This window comes from Miscanthus floridulus, chromosome 2, assembly GCF_019320115.1.
Source record: "Miscanthus floridulus cultivar M001 chromosome 2, ASM1932011v1, whole genome shotgun sequence".
NCBI classification, from domain to species: domain Eukaryota; kingdom Viridiplantae; phylum Streptophyta; class Magnoliopsida; order Poales; family Poaceae; genus Miscanthus; species Miscanthus floridulus.
The window spans coordinates 2575946-2594757 of NC_089581.1; the positions used below are offsets into that span (position 1 = coordinate 2575946).

Consider the following 18812-nt stretch of genomic DNA (forward strand, 5'->3'; position numbering starts at 1 on the left):
GGTGGGCGTGGGCACGCCGCCGACGCCCGCGCTGCTGGTGCTGGACACCGGCAGCGACGTGGTGTGGCTGCAGAGCGCGCCGTGCCGCCGGTGCTACGCGCTGTCGGGCGGGTGTTCGGCCAGCAGGATCGCTGTGGCACAGCCCTGCAGCAGCGCCGTCGCTACATTGCCCTACAACATCGCCGGCCCGACTCCAGCCATCTCGCTCGCGCCACTTCACCCTCGCGCACCCCAGCAGCTGCAACGACCTCGTCTCCGGCCCTCTCCCTCTCCACCACCGCGAACTCCTCCACGCTCAGTCGCAGCCGCTGCTCCTTCACCTCCACCAGCAGCTGTTAGTAAGAGACGTCTGTCTTGTTCTCTAAGCGGCGGCGAGCCTAGGGCGAGGCGGGCGGCGACCCTTGGGAGATGCGGTAGTGTGGGCGGCGCCGACGCGATTGGCGGCGAGGGCGACCTGGGAGGCGGCGAGGCAGCGGCGCATGGACCAGCGATATCAGGAGTCGCGACGCACGGAGCGGCTTCGGTGGAATTGGGTCAGGGAGTTAGAGGTTAGGAAAGTACTAAACTGTCCTTAATTACAATTAATTAATTTCCCTAATTAATACCTGCGGCATTTAGTTTTGACGGAAGGAACCAGACTACCAGCTCATCTAAAATCTTGATGAGGAAAAAAGAAGAAGAATGGACCAGTTCAATGTTTCTTGCATTCTCAAATTATTCAACAAATTCGGTTGCAACCACAACATTAACCATCCATAATCACCACCAGGACATGAATGGAACTAATTAAATGAAGGACAATTGATCAGTGATTCAGTAGCATTAGCAATAGCAGGCTTCCCTTGCATTTGTACTCCAAACTACGCATGGATCACATGCATGACGAATTGAAGATAACTACTTGCAAATATGGAATGGGGATATGCAATGCAAAGATATATGAGAAGCAGCAATTCCTAAGGAACCATTCCAATCACATAAAGCTGAAATTAACCAAATTCAGGAAGAAGTAAAGATGAAAGGAAGGAATCTAGGAGATGAAAGAGAGATTATTACAGGTCGCACCCTTGCAATGACACCTAATTCAAGCTGACCGGAACCCTCCTTGTCCCGTCCAAATCCATCCATGATCAGATTTCATTCAGAGAAGCCCTTTCCCAAAGAAGTAAAATAACAGAAACGCTCAAAACTTGCTGTTGCTTTCTTCCCTTGCCGATTGCGGCCGGCGCTACTCCGCCGGCTGCGGCGGAGGGACGGAATTGGTGGTGGCGGCAGAGGCGGCGTTGGCCTCGGCGACGGACTTGAGCTTCTGCAGGTTGAGCCTGATGACGGTGTCGGCGAAGAGGCGGGTGTCGTCCTCGGTGTTGCCGTCGGGGACGTCGACGACATAGGACTCGAGCCCGACGGTGCAGATCCCGGGGTCCGCGAGCTCGGAGACGGTGGTGACAGAGCGGTAGTTCCGAAGGCGGTGCTCGCCTCCGGTGATGGAGAAGCCGAAGACCCTGGCGGCGGCGTCGAGGAGGTCGAGGCGCTCGGTGCTGGTGCTGGCGGGGAGGCCCGAGATGACGCTGACCTCGCCAAGGCGGCCGGGGCGGAGGGCGTCGCCGGCTTCGGGGTCCGGGCGTAGCGCGCAGCTGCGGATGAAATGCTTGTACACCTGCGGGCAGTCGAAGCGGCGGACGATGGCCCAGACGGCGGCAGGCGGCGCTTGGATGCGCTGCGCCAGCAGCGAGGAGCATTGGCCCTCCCCCACGGCGTAGCGGTGGTGTGCGTCCACCGTCGACCGCAGCTGCTCGTTCTCCGCCGCCGTCAGCCCCAGCCCCGCCGGCGCCTCCACGTCCCTGCCGGCACCCTGCTGGTCCATCGCCTTGGGCTATAGATGGCCAACGGGCCAGCCCGGTCCAGCCAGGCACGGCCCGACACGCCGTGCCACCCGGGCCGTGCCGAGGCGGGTGTCGTGCCTGACCAACGGCCCAGGCACGCCCTGCTGGGCCGCTTTTCGGGCCGGGCCAGCTCGAGAAGCACGGTCCGAGGCAGGGATTGGGCTAGCCCGTAGCCCAAAACAGATGGGAGTGAAAGAGAGAGGGTGGGTGATGTAGACTAGGCCCGATCTTCCGAAAGGTATGATAGTGTCGATTGGTGGAGACTCGACGTTCACGATCTAGGCTTCGAACCAAGACAGATTCGGTCCCCCGCAACAATTACACCATTGCTCCGTTGGTTATCAACCACGCGAACGCGATTGACCTCGCCGAGAAGGCTTTCCTGCAAGCAAATCGAGAACACAAGCAAGAACGAGATAAACGCAATCTGAAATTGTAAATAAATATGAGGCTTATGATAATGAGAAAGAATTCAAGTCTTTATTCGAAAGGACTAATCGCCACAGGCGAACAAGATCAAGAACTGGGGCCCTGGTTCACAGCAAGCGGCCTTGGCGACGACAGTTGCAGCAAAACGACGTCTGTTTCACGAGGAAATTAAGAACTAAACAAAATTCAAACCCTAAGGAGAGCGACGGCTGGTATTTATAGAGTCTTAGGCGTCACCCCCTGGACGCGCCCCCCTAATGGGCCCAAACACGATACACGGTCCAACGGACCAAAAGACGGTGTCGTAGCACCCTGACAGATTCTGGACGTTGACTTGTTTCGACGATTCCCGTTGATTCCAAAGGGCTTTTGACGTGAAACCAATTGGGTTGGCTTCCTTATCTAATTAGCTTTCCATCCATATGTGGATCATCGAAAACGGAGTTCAGATGCGTCCTGAGTGACCAGTTTAAGGCAGACTGGTCCTGGAGGCCGAGACAGACTCGAACTTGAGTTGCTTTGGGCCTCCACCTCGGGGACTCGAACCGAATTAGCCTCGGACCTCCTTCTTGACTTGGACACCCTTACTGGCCTCCTACCCCTCCATACCATGTGCCAAACATGGCCATATGCATGGGTGTCATGTCCTCATCAGTGGGAACGGAGGACGAGGAGGAGGCCAAGGCCCCAAGGCGTGGTGGAGGCTGATGCCCTCAAGCTGGATCTGGAGGTGGCCGACGTCCTCGACCTCGAGCTAGATCCGGAGGTGGCCTACATCCTCGACCTCGAGCCGGATGTGGGGGAGGCCGACGCCCTAGACCTAGATCCAGAGGAGGCGTGGGGCCACCGCGCTTGCCACCACCGCGTGTGCTGCGCCTGCTGCTGCACGAGGGGGGCGAGGAGGAGCGATGCGGCTGTGCGAAGGGAGGAGTCGCGCGAGAGGAGGCGTGGAGGCCGACCACCGCGCTTGCCACCGCCTGCGGCTGCACGAGGGGGGGCACTAGGGCGTGGAGGAGCGTTGTGGCTGCCGCGACCACGAGGCACGAGCGGGGCCACGGGGGTGAGGAAGCGTGACTCGCAGGCAGTGCGGCTGCGGGGGAGAGGGAGGGAGAGAGAAATGAAGTAGGCAGTAGGGTTACCAGGAAATGAAGTTGGGCTCTTAGCAGGCTAGCTACCAGGTCACTGTAGTCACCCATATGCCTGAGTAGCGGCCCAGGCACGGCCTGTAACACCGGGCTGGCCCAGCCCGGGCCTGCTAACCATCGGTCCGTGCCATGTTTGGGCCAGGCCAAAATAGCGTGCTTCGTGCCGGGCCGTCGTGCCTCGGGTTGCATGGACATTTATACCTTGGGCTTGATTGGATTCGCTGAGATGATTAGAGAAGAGAAGGAAGGGGAGAAATTGTGAGCTGGAGCACGGATATATTTTGAATACACAGCGAGCGAGATGGGGAATTGGGATTTGGGCTTTCTACCATCCCTCGCTCCGTGTCTTGCTATTGCTGGCTACCTTTGCCCCCGCTTGCCTTCACAGTTCACTCGCACTCTCCCTTTTGGAGCTTTAGGTTGTACCATAGATTATATTTAATTAAAGAGTTTTTCTTCAAACTATGGTTTTCTTTTTTAACAAACTTTACCAAATCTAGATATAGTCATTACATAAAATGCATTATATTTTGGTGCAAATTTTAGAAGTCACATTACAATATATTTCAGGACGGAGGAAGTATAAATATGGTTTCATGCATTAAGCTAATTCATTTCATGAGTTTTGGTTGTTCCAAGTGTTTTACCTGCTATATTTGTGTTTGTCTTAATCTATTTGGGTTTGTGCTCATTTGTGTGCAGGAAAACTTCATAGCACAGTCTTTGGAAAGCCATTACGGCAAAGGATCAAAGCTAGAACTGAAAAGGAGGAGATTTTAGTTTTATGAGTGCACTACCCGTGCATACCAAACCAGTCTGGTTTGGCACCCGTAGATACTGAAATTTGTATTTCTACATTTAATCCTTTGTTTTATAGATGTTTAGCTCTTAGGCTTGTTTAATATCTGTTTTACACTATGTGTGTACCTTATAGGGGTTTTATTCTCTAATTTAGGATTTTCGAGAAATCAAAAATTTTATTCTAACAATTTTCGTATTATAAGTTATAAATTTTTAGATTCACCTATTCATCTTCCTTTAGGCTGCATCGTCGGACCTTTTTCACACCGGATGGTTCGCTTATGCCCAACTTACCACGTCGAATCATATGGAAGTGAAAGGATCTTAATGTCGGTTAGAGGGAGTGAATAAACGCAACCTACAAATTAAAGCACTTTTTCACGCCTGTCAGAGGATGAAGAAGACGTCAATGTGCTGCTCGAGAAGGAATGGGACATGCGACTAGTGCCGAAGAAGGAAGAGAAGATAAGGTGGACAAAGAGCAAATAAGTTCATTTTTCAATTTATCTTTTGATGATACATAAATTTCATAATCTAATGATTGGAACATGGAATTGCTTTATAAACAAGGCACTAATTATTGCTTGCCATTAATTTATATTATTATTTTCATTTCATATGCACTCAAATATAAACCCATCTGCAAACATACACTTCAATGTTGTTTTGTCCGATGTAGGGCCCCAGACTTGTCCGATGGACAAAAGTGTTCTCTGGAACCTCTTTGGACTGCATCGGACAACATGTGGACATTTGTCCAATGGGCATCGAACAATATAGCATCAGACATCGCGTAGAGAGCTGTTGGGCGCCAATGGGTAGATTCAAATGGTTAGTGACACATGGCATTCACAGGAGCATCGGACAAAGGCTGCATTTGTCTTACGCTAGGCATCGACCTTGTCCAATGGCCCTGATTTCTACTCAATGGGTGTAACGGTTGGATGGCCCCATTTGGGGCTATAAATAGATGGTGGTCGGCCCTTGGCCGGCTCTCTTGGCTCCCTAACATATTGAAAAACCTTGTGACTTGTGAGCATAAGATTTCGCCTCCCACTCATCTCTTTCAAAATTGCATCATCCAAAGTGAGATTGGGAGTGATCCTAGCGCATTTGCATTAAGTTGAGGCATCTAGTGGCACTAGAGATCATGTTGGCTGTGGGATTCTTGTTACTCTTGGTGGTTGCCGAAACCTAGATGGCTTGGAGGCAGCGGAGGATCATTGTGCGGCATTGATTGTTGTCGGCTCCGATCGATTGATTATAAGGGGCTCTTGTGCTCATTCCCCACGGAAGATTCGCAAAAGAGCAACTCTATTGGAATCATGGCTAGTTGGAGTGCCCCTCTTGTGTGGTTCTTGCGGCACCCATGAGGCAGGGTTGTCGTGTGATGCCAATTAACGCACAAACCACCTAGCTAGTTTGGATTCACCACAATGAGGACTCAGGCTGCTGGCAAGCAATCGAACCTCGAGGATTTATCTTCGTGTTAACCTCTGTGGGGGTATGGCCTCCAGTATCCATAAGACAAGACATAGGCCATACCATCAGAGGTGGCCCAGCCTACAAGATCAAGGCGTGTACGGCACTGCTCGGCGTGCACCGTAAGATATTGTATAGTACCAAATAGGATACTTTCCTAGTAACCCTACCCCTTCAGAGTGTATAAGGAGAGGCAGGGGTCCCTTAGCGGACAAGCTACATCAAGATACATACATCTATAGTCACGTAATATCATATGATAGCTAATACAAATCAACAGACCACAAGAGTAGGGTATTACGTCATACTGACGGCCTAAACCTGTCTAACTCGTGTGTCTCTATTGCCTTCTTGTTCTTGATCTCACGCTTCCTTGCCGATCAATCTACCTTCGCGGGATACCCCTCAGAGGACTGCCAATGATATTCTGTCGATAGTTGGCGCGCTAGGTAGGGGTTTACATGCTGTTTCCTTGTCAAACAAGATGGCCTTTTCCGTAGGCTCTTTGTCCCTCCCGCAGCCTGACCAGATCTTCATGGTCGGATCCCTCTCGTGGGTCATCAACGCTAAAGGAGTCAGAGAGCTCATCGAGCCAATGTAGATCGATTCTGCGTCGATCACCCCAACACCTACGACTGTAGATCCAATCCTAGAACCGCCTCTAAGGTCGCCTTCATCAACAACTCACCGCCTGCTTTCTTACTACCAGAGGAGGCAGATCAACAACGGCGATCTGATCGCATCCATCGATCAGGTTGGTCTGAAGCTCACCGATTGCCTCTCCATCACCGAATCGGCTCTAGACACTCTGGTTCAGCGCCGACCACCCTCTGATCTAGATCTATCGGAGGCTGCTCAGGAAACTCTAGGGGTTACGGCCCTACCCTTCATGTTCACCAATGCCGCCGCCACTTACCAACATGCCCTGAGGGCCAGATTCGCTGACCAGGTTGAAGACGTCCATCCTCTTGCTGACCAGATAGCGCCATATGCCGCCGACCAGATATTCTGTCTAAAGCTAAGTCACGCTTTAATAATTTTCTAAATATTCTCCAATCTTTGTTAATTGCCATGATGTTTCTCTGTCTCCATGTTTACTCACCAAACGATTTTCTGAACCCCCGAACAGTCCTGTTGATGCTCGGACGCCTCCAGAGATGGCCCTGTCTTCGGCTCCTCCCTACACGTGCACGAGCGTCTGCCCTCTACGTTATGGGTGGTCGACAATGGCTCCTTAGCAATGCATGTTCCTCCTACACGTGCATGGGCTCTACGCTCCGCGTTATGGTTAACAGGCTAGCTAGGGCTGGAGACTCAGCTACACACTAACTGTTCGAGCGGTTTATATTAAATACATCTTCACACCAACTAATCATCGAGCTACTTACGCTATTTCATCGCCATTGCTAATTTTTCTCTAGAGTTAATATATTTGTACATCATGTACTACCCGTTCTACATATTTGTATTACGGGATCATCGGACCACCTAGTGCTCAAGCTTCTCCACCGATCAACTGGTCGGACCACTAGGTCCATAGACTTTGTCGCCAACCAGTTGATCGGACTGTTCGCCGATCGCTTCTACTCAATGTTCACTTCACCACCGACCAGTTGACCAGATTATTCGTCGCTCATGCTTCATCGCCAACTACATCGGTTACTCCTCGGCCCTCGGATTCTTCGTGCTTGAGGACTAAGTGGGCACTCTTCACCCCACTTCACCTTGTGGACATCGCCAGCTACGCTGGGGACTCCTCGGTGCTCGGACGTCACCAGCGGCGCTGAGGGCTCCTCGATGCTCAGAGATCGCCAGCTACGCTGGGAACTCCTCGGTGTTCGGACATCACCAACTACGTCAGGAACTCCTCGATGCTCGGATATTGCCAGCTACACCGGGGACTCCTCGGTGCTCGGACATCACCAGCAACACCGGGGACTCCTCGGTGCTTGGACATCGCCAGCTACGCCAGGGACTCCTCAGTGCGTGGACATCACCGGCTACGCCGGGGACTCCTCGCTGCTCAGACATCGCCAGCTACATTGGGGGCACCTCGCTGCTCGGATGTGGCCAGCTAAGTCGGAGACTCCTTGATGCTCGGACATCGCCATCTACGTTGGGGACTCCTCGATGCTCGGACATCGCCATCTACGCTGGGGACTCCTTGGTGCTCTAACATCGCCGCCTACGCCGGGGACTCCTTGGTGCTCCAACATCGCCAGCTACGTTGGGGACTCCTCGGTGCTCGGACATTGCCGCCTACACCGGGGACTCCTCGATGCTCCAACATCGCCAGCTACGCCGGGGACTCCACGGCGCTCGAACATCGCTCTTGGTGGTCGGATCTTGCTATGTCTCATCGGTGTGATATCAAGCTGCTCCATGTTGTTCAGATCAGGGTGCCAATCTTGGGCAGCACGTCTGGGGTCTTGATACACACATGTCAGACAACATCGGTAAGCTTTTAGACTTGTTTTTCTTTGACCCTACTACAAGATTCATTCTTCATCTTCTAGCAGGCTCGGGGACTAAGTGAGCACACTTCACCTTGCGGTGAATGTGCGCTTTTCTCATCTTGAGGCTATGCCTGGGGACTGGCTGCCTACTCGGCTGGTCTTCTACTTTCTGACCCTCGCACCACGTGACTATGTCACCTACTATCAGGCTTAGGGACTAGCTATGGGGGTATGGCCCTCGGTATCCACAAGATAAGATATGGGCCATACCATCAGAGGTGGCCCAGCCTACAAGATCAAGGTGTGCACGGCGCTGCTCGACGTGCACCGCAAGATATTGTATAGTACCAAATAGGATACTTTCCTTGTAACCCTACCCCCAGAGTATATAAGGAGAGGCAGGGGTCCCCTAGTGGACAGGCTACATCAATATACATACATCTGTAGTCATATAATATCATACGATAGCTAATACAAATCAACAGACCACAGGAGTAGGGTATTACGTCATACTAACGGCCTGAACCTGTCTAACTCATGTGTCTCTATTGCCTTCCTGTTCTTGATCTCATGCTTCCCTACCGATCAATCTACCTTCATGGGATACCCCTCGGAGGACTGCCGACGATATTCTATCGACAATCTCACTTGCATCATTTGGTTTGCTACTATCTCACTTGCATTTACATTCCTATTCTTGTCTTGTGTGGTAGTTGCTTGTGTAGCTTAGCTAGTAGTAGTGTAGTTGTAACTAGTTTAGTTGCTTTTGTTAGTAGCTTTGCTAGTTGTAGCTCTCTCTTGTTAATTGTAGGTCTCTAGTTGGTGATAGTAGCTATGCTTGTTTGTGTGAATCAACCTAGAAACCAAGCTACTAGACTTGTATAGGAGGCTTGCATTGTGTGAATTTGAGCTAGAGCAAGTAGTTGCAATTAGCGCCATCTTTTATACTAACCACCTTGCTCTAGTCAAATTGTAATTTTATAGAAAATTTGTATAGGCTATTCACCCTCTAGCCATCTAGATCCTACCAGATATCTTGGAGATTTTCCTCTCTTAACCATTCATGATAAGATAAAATTTATTCAGACAAAATGTGTTAGGGTTATAACCCTGGGGTGTCTTAAGGCACCATTAGTTAGAAGGCCATACAGCCCGCAACACGTCAGCTAGCGAATGTCTGAATGACCGAGGTCTAGCTAAGCCAAGCAAACCAGGCCAGACGATAAGGCCAGGGTCAACCACGACCCCTTCTTCCTGCCTTAGCCGCACGACGCTGGAAAGGCGCATGACCTCTCCTCCGACATGACCCCTAGAAGGAACAGGGAGAGGTCAAGCCTAGCCAAGCATGCCTGCTCTGATAAGAACAAGCACGTCGGACTGACCCTGCAAGGACCGAGGGGACAACAGTCACCTCGCTCCGGTCAAATGCCATCCCTGTGCCACACCACATAGACAAGACAATGCCGCCTGAGGCGGTGATGATAGGTATGATGACCACCGGCCAGATATGGCTCGACGAGACGAGAGTACGATCCTACCCACTATGGGATGGGATCCACGTCAAGGGCCTTGACTTAGAGGCCATCTAGGTTAGCGGGAACCATGACCCCAATGATAGGGATCGTGCCCCCCCCCCCCCGCTCCTCAAGACAACAAGGCAACCAATGACCTTGGGGTGGCCACCAACTCCTATATGATGCCCTAGGAAACCAGGAGACGATGACGAAGACCACGACGAAGACCACGTTGCACATGACAGCTGGTGAACTACCATCGTGCCTATAGTGACGCCACGGCCGGCACAGTAGCACCATGCCACACCATGCCACAACGTGGCTACAAGACTATGATGATAGCCACGCCCGGATGTGCTCCGCAAGATAGCGTAGCTTGCAAGCCAAGTTAGCTAGGCCCCCCTAGGCTCACGACCCCTCGATCGGGAGAACCTATTGCTTTGTACGCTCCCTAGCCCCAAACTCCATATAAGGGCTGCCAAGGCACCCCTCTTAGGAGGATTCTCATCCTCTACCATTTCATTCATTCTCTATAGTAGTAGGGCTCCTAGAGCTTCTCTTCAGGTAGTTCATCTCCTAGATCTAGCTCTTCATCCTCTTTCACCATTCTTGCACCCCCATTGTAAGAACTTCAGAGCATTCAAGCGAGGAACACACACTCGATCATCTCTAAGACTGGACGTAGGGCTTCGGCCTGAACCAATATAAATTCTCATGTCTTTTGGATGCTACCATATATCATCTTCCTAGAGTAGCGCAACAATCATATAAATTTACTAGTCCAGTTTACAAAACACCGACAGTTGGCGTGCCAGGTAAGGGATAGTCATGCACTCTCATTGTTGAGAAGGAAGCGATGGCTCCCTACACTTTACGTTAGACTTGCTCTTGGTGCACCCCCCGACGGCCGCATCCGCCTTAGAAGCCTCGAGTTTACCGACATCGATGAGCCAACTCCCGTTAATGGTATTCCCCCGGCCAAACCCTACGCTTCGAGGACCTGGACTTCATGGCCGATCGCCTGAGTTAGTTGTGGCTCAGTGAAGAGAATGTGGCTCTACCGCACATCTTGATGCCTAATCATGGACCGGCCCAAGCTAGTCCTACGATCGTCGACTCTGATGCGCTAGCATGTAGAATCGATGCCTATCTTAGGGCGAATCCCAAGCCAGAGCTAAGCCGACGTGTTTTCTTTGTGTTGGTGAATGCTTTCGCCCAATTCTCTAGAAGTGGGCCCCTGCCAACAGAGGACAAATTCTAGAACCCCAGCACCGCACTGCCCTCCAAAATGAGGGACGCGATCACGCTCTTTGAGCGAGAGCTAGCCAGGTGCAATGGACGATCGACGACGCTAGAATCCTCTAGGTTTCTGGGGATAATGGAGTAGGATCCAGAGTCCATCTACGACCTCCTACTGGCAACTCCAGAGAACACGAACTCTAAGTCCGATTCTGAGGGGAGCTGCCATCCGTAGAGAGAATGCAACATGTTGCAGCTCTCGGAGGATGGTGTAGTGCTGGTAGAGGATGACACCTATCCAATTCCATGCACCCCTAGAGAATAGGCCGAGTATGACCAGGAGCACCAAGAACGAGCTAGGGCCCATGAAGCCAATCAGGCCAACGAACGCTGCGACGATGGATGCCCTAGCCCACAACACCTCGACGCTGAAGGTGCGCGGGTGCGTCATGTGTATGATCAAATCCAGCAGGATAGGAGGGAGACACCCGTCTTCCCTCGAGCTAGCTAAAACATCGCAATAGCCACCAAGATCATGCAGACGGCCCCTAAGCTCTTGATCGACGAGGGGAAGCACGTCCATCAGGAGCTGCGAGACCTATTGGAAACTATGGTAGTGCAGCAGGCTCAAAGCTCCGTGGAGAGGCAACATCCCAAAGCCAACTCCGTACACATCTCCTCGGCACGCGGTGCCCCTAAGGGGCACCACGCGCCAAGCACACTCTGGCCAGACGGTGATGGCATGACACATGGGTGGGAACCCTCCCAGCACATAGCCGCTACGTCAAAAACCACAATGCCTGTCTAGCTCAAGGCACCAAGCACCCTAGGCCAAACTGGGCAGACAAAGACCAACTACACTATGGTGACAGTGACCCGGACAACCATGGCTAGCATCCTAGGGTTCGGGACGCTCAACATTGCCTAAGCCTGGACACTTGCGGCCCGCAGGTGTTCGCAAAAAGGATCTGGCAGACGCCATTCGTCAAGTACTCTGGGGATACAAACCCCGCTGTGTGGTTGGAAGACATCCACCTCGCCTGTTGAGTAGGCGAGATGGATGACTACCTCTTCATCATAGAATAATTGCTGCTGTACCTTGCAGAAAGCGATTAAGTACCAAACATTTGACTCTGCTTCTTATTAGATTAAAAATAAGAGAGAAGTGTTAGAAAACAATTTCTTGACTCTAGGTGTAGATCTAGCGGGTAAAACAAACTTCTGTTGGTGTACCTTGGTAGCCAGTGCACCTGTAGCGACCGGAGATGAAGTGCAGTCGTAGTTCGTACGGCGACGCGAGGTACAGCGTCCCGGTGGTGGCACTGCAGAGGCGACGGCGGAGTTGGTGGGGCTTCTCATCGCTGGCAGCACTCTCTTTAGATCGGATTAGTGTTTCTCTGTAGGTGGTTACGGTGGCTCCGGTCAACCTCGTCCTTGGAGCCCTAGTCCCCACACATCTTTTTATAGTGTTGTGCGACAGAGGCCCACCAACCATATTAGGGTTGGGCGCCCCCTACCAGGGCATAGATCTAAGGGCCCAATAGGCCGTTGGGCCTATTGGTGGAGATCAACGACATTCTCCTCCTTGATCTCACTACCATCTTTTAATTTCATATCATTTACTTTTGTTCATTCCATTACATATTAGCGCATAGAGCATGTTTCATCGTCATGGTCAATTGCCGATAGATTTAACAGCTACAACACACCACTCTATTCTAAAATAGATACTTAACTTTGGGCCTTCTTTTGTCTAAGAATTATAGGCTTTCCCTTAAACCCATGCTAGCTACATATTCTCTGAACACCTTGGGTGGTAAGCCTTTTGTAAGCGGATCCACGAGCATCTTTTTGGTACTTATATGCTCAAGACTTATGACATGATCCTATACTTTATCTTTCACAATATAATACTTTATTTCAATGAGTTTGGCAGCACCACTTGACTTATTGTTGTGAGCATACTGTACTGCCAGATTATTATCATAGTGTAACTTAAGTTGTCTATAGATGTCGTCAACCACCTTCAAACCAGGTATGAACTTCTTTAGCCAGTTCACCTGCCCTGTTGCCTCATAACATGCTACAAACTCAGTATACATTGTGGATGATGTAGTGATAGTTTGCTTTAAGCTTTTCCATGAAATAGCCCCCCCCCCTGCGAGAGTGAATACATATCCAGATATGGATTTTCTATCATCTCCCGCATAATCAGAATCAGAATATCCCACTATATGTAGTAAATCTGATCTTCTATACGTCATCATGAGGCTTTTTGTTTCTTGCAAATAACACAAGACTTTCTTTACCATTTTTTAGTGTTCTATTCCAGGATTGCTTTAGAATCTGCCAAGTAATCCGGTAACAAATATCAAGTCAAAGCGCGTACATACTTGAGCATATTGCAAGCTTTCGATAGCTAAAGCATATGGAACCATTTTCAATTTGATCGATCTCATACTAGTTCTTGGGGCATTGAAAATCCCTATATCTGTCACCCTTGACTATAGGAGCAGGTGAGGGACTACATTTGTGCATACTAAATTTCTTTAAGATCTTTTCTATGTATGCCTTTTATGATAGTCCTAATACCCCTTTACTTCTATCTCGGTGAATCTCGATCCCTAAAACAAATGATGCTTCACCAAGATCTTTCATATCAAATTTGAGGACAAAAACTTCTTTTTCTCTAGTATTAGACTGACATTACTACTAGCAAGTAAGATATCATCCACATACAGGACAAGGAAGATAAACTTCCCATTCTTAAACTTTGTATAGACACAATTGTCCTCTACATTCTCTTTAAACCTAAAATTCCTTATTGTCTGATCAAACTTCAAGTACCACTATCTTGAAGCTTGTTTTAATCTATAAATGGATTTCTTTAGGTGGCATCCCATTCGTTCTTTTCCTTCCATGACAAAACCTTTTGGTTGTGCCATGTAAACATTTTCCTCCAAGTCCCCATTGAGAAATGCCATCTTTACATCCATCTGATGTAATTCTAAATCGTAATGTGCCACTAATGCCATTATAATTCTGAATGAAACCTTACATGAGACTGGGGAAAAGGTCTTATCGTAATCAATTTCTTCTCTTTGCGTAAAACCTTTTACCACAAGTCACGCTTTATATCTCTCTATATTCCCTTGAGAGTCAAGTTTTGTTTTGTAGACCCATTTATAGCTTACTGTTTTGGCTTCTTTAGGAATTATTTTCAAGTCCTAAACTTTATTGGCATTCATAGATTTCATTTCATCTTCCATGGCCTCAAGCCACTTTGATGAATGATCACTTCTCATGGGTTCTTCAAATGAGGTGGGATCATCCTCCATTTGAAATTCCTCAGTTTTGTATACTTCATAGTCAGCAGGAATAGCTAATTTTCTAACTCTTTTAAGACCTTCTAGGGGCCTCTACATTTGGCACATCTTCTGTTTGAGGCTGTTGTTGCTCCCCCTCATGTGTGGCAATAGGTTCTATAGGATCCTAAAGTATAGGATCCTCATCGTCATTTATTCTTGCCACAGGCGGAATAACAACAGGTGCTGGCACCATAGTATCTTGCACTATCGGTGCAGCAACAACAGGTAGTGAGAAAAATGGCTCATGAATTATCAGAGTGGGCGCATGCACCCGCTTCTCTTCAAGGTCAATTTCTCGAGCTACCATGCTCCCCCTCATCATTTCATCCTCTAGGAAGACATCGTGTCTTGTTTCTACAAACTTTGTATGTCTGTCTAGACAGTAAAAACAAAACCCTTTTTACTTTTCTGGGTAGCCACTGAAATGACAACTTACTATTTTGGGATTTAGCTTCCCAATGTTTGGGTTAAATACTTTAGCCTCAGCAGGACTCCCCCCACATATAAGTGGTTTAGTGAGGGCACTCTTCCTATCCACAACTCATATGGTGTTTTGGGCACTGACTTATTTGGTACTCTATTTAGAATATGAATGGCGGTTTTAAGGCCTCCATCCACAGGCTTAATGGTAAAGTGGAGTAACTTATCATACTGTGCACCATATCTATCAGGGTACGATTGCGTCTTTTAGCTACTTCATTCTGCTGAGGTTCGCCCGGTGTAGAATACTGGGCTACTATGCCATTCTCCTATAAGAACCTTGCAAAAGGTCTAGGAACTTGGCCATATGGGATATGCCAACCATAGTACTCCCCCTACGGTTAGACCTGACTATCTTAATCTTTAAATTGTGTTGGTTTTCAACTTCTGCCTTAAATATCTTAAATTTATCCAATGCTTCTGTTCTTTCTTTGATTGGATAAATATAGCCATAATGGGAGTAATCATCTATGAATGTTATGATTGAATCATAACCATCCACACTCTTTACAAGAAACGGACCACAGATGTCTGTGTGAATAATCTATAAAATTTCTACGCTTCGTTTGGCATCTTTCTTAATTTTCTTTACATACTTTCCTTTTATGCATTCTCTGCATTGTTCTAAATCTAAGAGCTCTAATGGAGGAAGAATATTATTCTTAACTAGTCTTTCTATTCTTCCCCTCGAAATATGGCCTCAACGATAGTGCCATAATTTCGATGATGCATCGTGAGCTCTCTTATCCACCATTTCTAGAGTAACTCTCTGTCACCAGCTGCTTTTATCAGCTCTCCATCCATAGGCTCAATGGTAAAGTGGAGTAACTTATCATACTACACACTATATCCATTAGGGTATGATTGCGTCTTTTAGCTACTCTATTTTGTTGAGGTTCGTCCGGTGTAGAATACTGGGCTACTATGCCATTCTCTTATAAGAACCTTGCAAAAGGTCTAGGAACTTGGCCATATGGGGTATGCCGACCATAGTACTCCTCCATGGTTGGATCTGACTATCTTAATCTTTAAATTGTGTTGGTTTTCAACTTCTGCCTTAAATATCTTAAATTTATCCAATGCTTCTGTTCTTTCTTTAATTGGATAAATGTATCCATAATAGGAGTAATCATCTATGAATGTTATGAACGAATCATAACCATCCACACTCTTTATAGAAAACGGACCACAGATGTCTATGTGAATGATCTGTAAAATTTCTGCGCTTCGTTTGGCATCTTTCTTAATTTTCTTTACATACTTTCATTTTATGCATTTTCTGCATTGTTCTAAATCTGAGAGCTCTAATGGAAGAAGAATATTATTCTTAACTAGTCTTTCTATTCTCCCCCTCAAAATATGGCCTCAACGACAGTACCATAATTTCGACGACGCATCATGAGCTCTCTTATCCACCATTTCTAGAGTAACTCTCTGTCACCAGCTGCTTTTATCAGCTGGGTAGCATATGTCTTTGAAGAGCTAGTGAACTGACTCTTTATTCTATCGAGGTACTTGGTGACTGTGTCACACTTTGGGATTGAGCCCATAATTATAGGCTCAATCATGTTCTTTATCATAGCCAAACATGTCTTATTGGCAGTGACCCACTTCCTATGCTTAAGGTCATAGGACATCTTTTAGGATTCAAAATCCTTCTCTTTAGTTGCCCAAGTGGCATCAGCCTCGTTTGTCTCCCTCACCGGTGCCATAGGCTCAGTGGGACACTATGAGGTGACTACCCAGTCCACCTCAGCCAAGATAAAGGCCAGGTCAATCTTTTTCTTAACATAAAAAATAACAACAATTGCATGCTTTGATTCCAATGTTGGTCAAAATTAAAACATACAACTGTTCTTATACACTAATTCTACATCACTGTTGGGCAGAAATAGAATTAATGCATAAAATCATTAAAATTACGATATTATTATTAACAACGTCGGTCAGAAAATAACAACATCATAATCATGTCAAAATCTCTTTTTCTCCAATTAAATATCACGTTGGTTCAAAATAACTGGAGAATAAACTATTTCTTTAGCAGCAAAAACATAAAAAATCATTATCTATGTTTCAGAAGCATTAAACTTTTCTCAAATATTCTCTGAACAATTATCCCGTTGGTTCAAATTTTAACAGAGATATTAAACTAGACAATTCATCGAAATCTACTTCTGAAAATTAAGTAAACTTCAAATCTTTTCATGCTATTCATTCTTGCTCGGCCTGCTGTAGCAGTAAAATGGCCTAGCAAGCCAGTGTAGTGCCCGGCCTAGCGGCGCAGCAGCAGCACACAGCAGTGCGCGCAGCCTAGCAAGCCTAGGTGATGCCCATGATCGCATTCACGCGCGCTCACCCATGCTCCCCCATGCCCAGGCCGCAACCTGGGCCTAGGCTGGGAAAGTGGCCTCCCGCTCACGCCCGCCTAGGCCTGATTCTAGCCCAGTTGTGCTCCGCCATCGGATCGCATCCAACAGTCGCCCGACCGTCTCGCTCGAACAAAACCGCGGACGCTGGTCTCTCCCTAACCCTAAACTTTCATTTGCGCCTCCTCCTTCTCTCTCTCACTCTCTCAGCCACAGTGCGGTGAGTCCAAGCGAGCAGACGACGGAGGGCGAGTAGAGCCTCAGTGCCGTCGTCGGCCCCCTCGCCGGCGAGCGCTCTCCCCAGCGGGTGAGCGCGCCGCCATTGAGCGGTCTGGCTGTGGTGCCCCCTTGGCCATAGCCCGATGAGAAACACCCCTGGCTCAGCCTTCTTCCCCTGTGCACTGGCGAGCCGCACTATGGTGATGTCAGTAGTGATCGAGGTAGGCCTCCTCTTTCCCTTCTTCCCCTTCTGATTTGGTTTGTTCTTTCTCGGATTCTATCAATTGGGGATCTAGGGTTAGGGTTTCACTCTATTCTTCTTCTTCTCGAATTGATTGTGGGTTTAGGGTTTAGTTTCAAGTAGACTTGAAGCCGAGCCCTCCTTCTCTTCTTTCTTTCACCCAGTTAGGGTTAGGGTTAGAAAACCCCTCTTTCTTCTCAGATCCGAACTGGATCTGATCGGTTCTCTATTTTCTTGTCTGTTTTCTTCTCAGTTCTTTGTCGATTGGGGATTAGGATTAGGATTTGACTCATTGGAGTCACTATTCATCTTCCCCAGTGAGTTCTTCGTGCGTTTGAGCTTGGATTCGGGTTCTTCTTGAAGCCGAGTCCTTCTTCTTACTCATTTCCTTCACCCTGTTAGGGTTGGGGTTCGGTGACCCTCTTTTAGATCTGAAAATTGAATCTCTCACCTTGGCTTTGTTCTTTTCTTATCGAGCACCGGCAAAGATGGTGGTGCGACATCTTTTCCCACTCGGTGGCTGTGGTGACCAAGAGTTCAGTGACGTCCACCACCCCCCGGTCTCTTTTCACTTTACTTTTACCTAGTTAGGGTTAGGGTTTCAATACAAAATGGATCGAACCCTTGTTCTTTCTTTGATTTCTTTTTAATGCTTTACCCCATACTAGATCTACACACTAACAACCTTGGCTCTGATACCATTGTTAGAAAAGGTTCTAGACTCTAGGTGTAGATCTAGCGGGTAAAGAACAAACATCTGTTGGTGTACCTTGGTAACTAGGGTGCCCATAGCGACCGGAGATGAAGTGCAGTCATAGTCCCTACGGCGACCGAGGTACAGCGTCCTGGCGGTGACACTACAGAGGCAACGACGGAGTTGGTAGGGCTTCTCGTCACTGGCAGCACTCACTTTAGATCGGATTAGTGTTTCTCTATAGGTGGTTACGGTGGCTCTAGTCAACCTCATGGTTCGAGCCCTGTCTTCCCACCTCTCTTTATAGTGCTATGCGACAGGGGCTCACCAACCATATTAGGGTTGGGTGCCTCCGATCAGAGCGCAGATCCAAAAGCCCAATGAACCTATTGGTGGAGATCAACTAACAAGAAGCAGAATAAAGCTCAAGAAACATACATCAAGCTCTCCTTGAGGGATAGGAGCACAAGCTCAAGATAATCCCTTTTCACC

The 18812-nt window shown here is 48.4% G+C and overlaps 1 pseudogene; it reads right to left on the reverse strand.

Moving 5' to 3' along the window:
• Positions 1 to 1228: 1228 nt before the first annotated feature.
• Positions 1229 to 3789, reverse strand: LOC136537638 (abscisic acid receptor PYL10-like; annotated as a pseudogene).
• Positions 3790 to 18812: the final 15023 nt, after the last annotated feature.